A 7,636-nucleotide genomic window follows, 5' to 3' on the forward strand; every position below is an offset into this window, starting at 1 on the left:
GCTTTGGACTACAAGAAATTGTACCTATATATCGTCTCTGACCGACGGTGTGACATTGTGCCCTTTGCTATGCTCAAAATATAGGGATTCAAGAGTGGATCGTACCCCTCTGCCGGCATGTACTCTCTGTGAATGGCCTCGACGATGTAATTCTTTCTTTCAAGATTGAGATTATCCCAAACCTCCATCACAAAGTGATCAAACTGAATTGTACAGAGCCATCGAATCCTCTGTTGCATGGCCTTTCCGGCCCTATCTGCCACAACATCCCCATCCTTGCTCTTGTACACGTTGCTAGGATCATGCTCATGTGATCCCCAAGGTGTATGTGGTGTGTCAATCCGTGAACTATCTACTAAAGAGAGTGGTGGATGCTCTCTCGGTGGTATGGATGCATCGGTAGAACCGCTACCACAGCAACCACCACCTCCAAAAAGACACCTACCTTGTCTCGAGGTTGAACCACCCGTTGGTGTAGGGAGCACACGAGTCCTAGGCGTAAGGGGCACACTCGACTGAGGTGTGGGGCCGCTCGGTGTAGGGACCACACTAGTCCCGAGCATAGGGTCCGCCGTAGTAGTTCTAGAGGAACCTGCTGCCCAAAGGTGTTGTGCCATTGCAAGCTGCTTTGGTGTGAATTGAGACAAAAATGAGCCCATCCGCTCGGGTGACATTCCAGCCGGAGTGATAGGAAAACTAAAACTAAAAGAGTATGACTCATCGTCATCAGCCATGGCTAATCATACACAAATAACAACCACAAAATAAGTTAGTTTACAGAAGAAACACTTAATCAATACAAATAACAAATAAACGAAGCTGCAACACAAATGAATGAATCTAAAGTGTATTGTAGACTAATAAAATGAGTTTTACAAAATAGTTCCTAGAGAAAAAATCATTAGTTAGTCTCTCATCTTCTATGAGATCTTATGCACCAAAGATGTCTATCTCAATCTATACTTCTGCATCTTCGTCATTGAACTCAGTCGGTGGCTGCTCATTTAAAACTTGTCTTCTCTAGGATGAAGCTGGAGCATTATCTACTTGCGAAGTTTGAGCTTCAATCTCTAGACCATGAGATCGATGACGCAGGTCTTGTAGTTGCTCTATCGTAAAACAACCGTGACTGCGTATGTGTTGGTCACATTTTTTTTTTCAAAAGATCTGATGCTTACAATGCGCACAAGGACATGCCATCCTATCGTCCATACTTTATCTACCAGTGACACAACAAATAATTAAAACACTCTAGTTGGTATAACTACACACTACTAAGTATATGACAATACATGACAACCTCACATTCTCTAGCCAGGCCTGATCCCCACACACCTCGGTCTAGAGGTGCATGGAGATTAGGACCATGGGGTAATAATCTCGTCTTTATTGGTCAATGACTATATATTAAGGTTCTTCAAGTCTGTGTGCACTTTGGAAGTTCGATTGTTTTTTTTCGACTATTTGGTGCTAGCTCTAACAACCTCACATTCTCTAGCCAGGCTCGATCCCCGCACACCTCGGTCTAGAGGTGCACGGAGATTAGGACCATAGGGTAATAATCTCATCTTTATTGGTCAATGACTATATATTAAGGTTCTTGAAGTCTGTGTGCACTTTTGAAGTCCGATTGCGTTTATTCAACTATTTGATGCTAGCTGAAGCTCTAACAATCTCACATTCTCTTCTCTAGCCATGTCCGATCCCCGCACACCTCGATCTAGAGGTGCACGGAGATTAGGACCACAAGGTCAATGACTATATATTAGTGTTTTTGAAGTTTGTGTGCACCTAACCTAACCTATAACCTAAACTATAACCCAAGCTATAACCAAATTAAACCTAACCTATAACTTCACCTATAACAAAACCTAACCGAAGTCCGTTTGCATTTTTTTGAAGTACACGAGTCATTCTTGAAGTCCGTTTGCGTTTTTTCTACTATTTGCCACCACTAGCTCTAACCTAACTTATAATCTAACCTAACCTGTAATCTAAACCCAGCCTAACCTAATGTAGCTTAACCTATAACCTAAACCTAACCTATAATCTAATCTAACCGAAGACCGTTTGCATTTTTAGAAGTACACGAATCATCTTTGAAGTCCGTTTGTGTTTTTTCTACTATTCATTTGCTGCTAGCTCTAACCTAACCTATATCTCACCTAACATATAACCTAAACCTAACCTAACCTAACATAACCTATAACCTAAACCTAACCTATATGCTAACCTAACCGAAGTCACTTGTGTTTTTTGAAGTACATTAGTCACCTTGGAAGTCCGTTAGTGTTTTTTCTACTATTTGTCGCTAGCTCTACCTAACCTATAGTCTAACTTAATCTATAACCTAAACCTAACCCAACCCAACATAACCTAACCTATAACCTAAACCTAACCTATAACCTAACCTAACCAAATTCCGTTTTCATTTTTAGAACTACACAAGTCATCTTCGGTTGGCCGCTAATAGATGGAAGTTGTGTTCGGACATTTAGAACTTATGGTATGGTGTGTAAAGCCACTTAGGCTAGGCTGCTTCAAATTGGATTAGGATAGCAATTATCCATTTCAATCCGCTTAGGTCTAGCCACCTAGGGTTAGCGTCTTAGGACTAGTGTTGGTTTAGCCGCTAGTAGATGATTTTATTTTGGAGTGTTAGGGTGCACTATGTAAGGTTGCCTAGGTTTGGACGCTCCAAATTGGATTAGTGTAGCGTTTTTTCATTTCAATCTGCTTACTGCTAGACGCTTAGGGTTCTATGGATTCTGATTTGGCCGCTACTAGATGGCGCACCATGTTCAGACGGTTAGGGCACACTATGTAAAGCCGCTAAGGTAAAGAGCTCTAAAACATATTAGGGTATCGTTAGGCCATTTAGTCTGCTTAGAGATAGGTTCTTAGAGACTTTTGTTTTGGCCGCTAATACATTACTATATTTGGAGCATTAGGATTGTTGGTGTTACTGATACGGGGGATGCCGCCTTTGGGGTGCCATGGCAAGAGGAGGTCTGCAGAAGAGCTCAGCTTGCAGAGAACGAGAACGAGAACAAGAGAGAGAGAGAGAGAGAGAGAGAGAGAGAGAGAGAGAGAGAGAGAGAGAGAGAGAGAGAGAGAGAGAGAGCAGGAGTCGACATAGTATGAATAAAAATAATACGCTATATTCTACGATTGAGAGAGCTTACAATGTATATAAAGCCACAAAAACCATGCAAAACTTGACTTTAACTGATCTTTCTACTGCATGCCTATAAGAGGCTTTTCCCACGGCTGACCAAAAAGGGCTTGGACCCAACAATCCCCCCCTCAAGCCTGAACTTGGTAGACCCTCTCATGATACCTTGAGTTTTTGGTATACTCGGCAACCGTGAGTTTTAGGTTCTCTCACAACCAAGGATTTCTGGTGTATCCATAACCTGGTGCTAGATCAGTAACCCCCCCTTTGAACAGATAGGGTGTAGGTCAAAAAAGTTAGCTACCAAAAATGGAGTTTTTGGTTCACTGCCAAACCTTGGGTTTAAGGTGTACCCAGTAACCTCATGAGAAGTGGTAACAAAACAGGACTTGAGAACATATGTTTTGGGAGGTCTTACCACTTATGTTTGTGGCAGTGTCTATAACCTGTACAAATTTCAACATGATGACAACTGACAAAATAACACAAAGCTTTGACAAAATATAGATGATGATAAACAAAATCATGGCAGACCTATGATACTAAATAGGTAAAACTAATTTGGAACTCAGCATTTTGTTGCTTGAGCAGGTTCTGGAGAAGTTGTCGATCTTTGATGTCATATGTGAATTTGCAAAAGAGCTTGAAGATGAAGAATATTGTCGAGCACGATTGGTTTGAGTATCTTTAAACACCTTTTCTACAATAAATTCATCAAATCCAACTGCAATGGTTGCTTCATCTTGAGCTCCATAGATCAGTGGCTTGATTCAAGAAAGATGTATAGCACCAAAATACATCGAGTAAGGCTCACACAAAGAAGCATACATCTCGCAGTCTAAAAACTCGATGCGTCGGAGCTTTTTACTTGCCTCTTGAATGGCTGTGACCTTTGCATGAGCTCTTGGATCCATGTATTTAAGTACCATGTTGTGACGGCTAACAACAATCTCATCCTTCGACATCACCACTGCACCAAAACGTCCTCCATGGCCGCAGTTCACACCTTCATAGGCTTCTTGATTGCAATCCCTATCTTGAACCTCCTCATGATGACCAGCAAAGGTTGAGGCAACACTATCATCCATGACTCCGCTTAGAAGAAGAGAAAAGAGAACTTTTATAGTCGCTTCGCTCGTAGCACTTGCAACTCGCGGCGTTTTGTGAGGCTCGTATGAATGACCTCTTGGTTGGCCAAGACTCAAAAGCTTTTAATCAAATTCAATATTTCCTGACATTTCAAAAAACCAGGGTCGACTAGAAGTACTGCAGACAGGGAAGACAACAACGTTGATGGCTCGCTTTGCTTTCGCAGGCTTGACACAGTCAGCAGTATGTCGGCCTGGGTCTGCTGTAATTGTGGACTACAACGCCTAGGCTTCAACTTCTTTTTGCGACATACTGATATGCCAACAAAAGAGGGAATTTGATTGCAATTGTTGCTGTGCAACCATGCTGACTTGAAGCTCTTTAATTAGCAGCGTTTAAAAACGCCCTCTGACACTGCTTGGTAGTATGACCACCAGAGTCGACCTCGTGTCTGAAGCGATGCTTGTCACAGAGATTGTGTTTTCAATATGCCACTTGCAGATTGCCTCTACACTTGCCCAATTCTCCCTTGCAACGTACTGATATGCCAACAAAAGAGGGAATTTGATTGCAACTGTTGCTGTGAAACCATGCCGACTTGAAGCTCTTTAATTAGCAGCATTTAAAAACGCCCTCCGACACTGCTTGGTAGTATGACCGCCAGAGTCGACCTCGTTTCTGAAGCTATGCTTGTCACAGAGATGGAGTTTTCAATATTCCACTTGCAGATTGCCTCTACACTTGCCCAATTCTCCCTTGCTTGATTCAGTTGCAGGGTTGAGCACCCATGCTTTCTCGATTTCGCTGCAGAGAAGCCAAGTTTCGATTTGGAGGACCTAGGGAACAAAAAGCCGGTTGGGGATCGGCAACGCTCTGATACCAGTTGTTGGTGTTACAGCTACGGGGGATGCCGCCTTTTGGGTGCCATGGCAAGAGGATGTCTGCAGAAGAGCTCGGCTTGCAGAGAACGAGAACGAGAACGAGAGAGAGAGAGAGAGAGATAGAGAGAGAGAGATAGAGAGAGAGAGAGAGAGAGAGCAGGAGTCGACACAGTATGAATAAAAATAATACGCTATATTCTACGATTGAGAGAGCTTACAATGTATAGAAAGCCACAAAAACCATGCAAAACTTGACTTTAACTGATCTTTCTGCTGCATGCCTATAAGAGGCTTTTCCCACGGCTGACCAAAAAGGGCTTGGACCCAACAAGGATAGGCTATGTAAATCCGCTTAGGTTTGGCAGCTTTTGATTTGGTCGCTTCAAATCAATTAGTGTAGCGCTTGGCCATTCCAATCTGTTATGGTTTAGATGCTAGTAGATGGTCATGTTTGGACGTTTCACCAATAAGTGTTTAGATTAACATAAAAGTACATAAGTTCTAACTGTCCAAACACAACGTCCATCTATAACGTAAACATTATTTAACTTAACATATAACCTAAACTAACTTTCTACGTACAACCTATAACTTAGCCTAACCTAACCGATACCGTAACTTGTTGCCTAAACCTGACCTATAATTTAGCTAACCTATCCTATAACCTATAACCTAACTTATAACTTAATTTAACCTTTAATTTAAACCTAACCTAGAACCTAACCTATAAGCTAACCTAATATAGTTAATGTCCTATAAGCTAACCTAACCAGACCTAACGTAACTTAACATATAACCTAACTTAGAACTTAACATATAACCTATATATACTTCAACCTAACCTATAACCTAAACTAAACCTAACCAAAACCTAAAACCTAAACCTCATCAATCGCATAATTTCAAAAACGACATAATTAAAATCAAAATTTCTTCAAAACAAGATTTTTCCATAAACCAAAAACAAAAAATTTTCATAATTTAAAATGAAATTTCACAACACAAACCATAATTTCTTTTAAAGCATTGAAAGTTTAAAGCATGAGATTTTCTTTTATCAATATACAAATTAATTAAAATAAATTTAATATGCATTAAAAGTTCAAGCACTCACATGCAACCTAGTTGAGCAAGAAAAGGTGTTGTAAATGTCCTCGAACCTACAAAAACGCACACACACACACACACACCATGTCAAACTTTAAACCCTCAACCTACAAGTAAACTTGAAAACAATATCACCTTAGTGCTATGGAGTAGTCCTTGAGCAAGATTAGCACCTCCAACAACTTGTTTCACACCAGATTTGTAAGAGGTGAGGAGGAAGAGAGAGCAAGAGAAAAGGTACTAGAAGAAGAGAAATGCGTAGGGAAAGCTCACCGGTTGGTGTTTTTGCAGGGTCCGTCGAGACAGGTATCGGTACAGGCGACGGAAAGAGCATTCGTATAGGCGTCGAAAAGTGCATCGATAAAAGCGTCAGAAGATACATCGGAGCAGGCTCAAAAATTTAAAAATGAAAAATTTTTAAAACTTTATCTCCCTCCATACTTACCTACACATATATTGATCCCCGCCATTGACGCCGGTAATTTCGCACCGGAATTTAAGTGACCTCTTGTAGTGTTTAAAACATTTATTGCGGCCCTTTACCACATTTTTTAGAGAGAGATTTCAAAATGGGATGGACAAAGAGGAGAGAGCAAGGCAAAAAGGAATTCTTGTGCAAATTAAATACTACTATGTGCATTACCACACTTTGTACCATTATCGCATGTATTATCTATAACATTATCACCAATATTAGCACTTCCTTTTTTTTGGTGCTAAAATATTCGAATAAGCATGATATTTTTAATTAAAAATGGACAAAAAATTGATACTCAGTTATGAATGATGGTTACACAAGTTCAAAAATGCCGATTGATTACTTTGGTGTGGCAGAAGCCGTACTCAAGATAAATATTATGAGTTTAAGGATACATTCTACATAATCAACTCCCATCACATCAAAGAGAGTTTGGTCTTGACAAAAAGTTGGAGGGTCATCCCCTTTCAACTGCAAGGAAAAGTCGACAACACCATCAAAGGCCATAAAATCACCTCAAGTCGAAGCAAAAAATGAGCAATCAAGCATCGTGGAAAGCTGTAAAGATAAGGTAAACAATAAAGCATATCAACCTCGTAAGACAACTTTACCTTCAATGAGTTTCCATCAAAATTCCCATGAAGCCTCTACATCAAGAGCCACACCATCTAAAATGCAATGAAAACCAAAGCAAAAGTCTATCAACCAAAGTTTCCATCACAAAAAAGTCTCCAAAAGAAGTCGAAGAGAGTCAACTAAGTGTTGGTATCCAAAGAGCACAGCAAAGTCAAAGACTGAGTTTGGATACATCAAGCACACACTCAACTTCAAAAACCAAAGTTCATTGGGTGGGTAGCATCAAATGAGTCAATCAGGGAACACCAATGTTTGAGCCAAAAAGCCTAA

At 40.6% G+C, this 7,636-nt stretch overlaps 1 pseudogene; it reads right to left on the reverse strand.

Annotated features, from left to right (window-relative positions):
- Positions 1–3,717: 3,717 nt before the first annotated feature.
- Positions 3,718–4,305, reverse strand: LOC147462639 (guanosine deaminase pseudogene; annotated as a pseudogene).
- Between the last annotated feature and the right edge of the window lie 3,331 nt (positions 4,306–7,636).

Source organism: Adiantum capillus-veneris, chromosome 2 (assembly GCF_014529385.1).
Source record: "Adiantum capillus-veneris isolate H3 chromosome 2, ASM1452938v2, whole genome shotgun sequence".
NCBI classification, from domain to species: Eukaryota; Viridiplantae; Streptophyta; class Polypodiopsida; order Polypodiales; family Pteridaceae; genus Adiantum; species Adiantum capillus-veneris.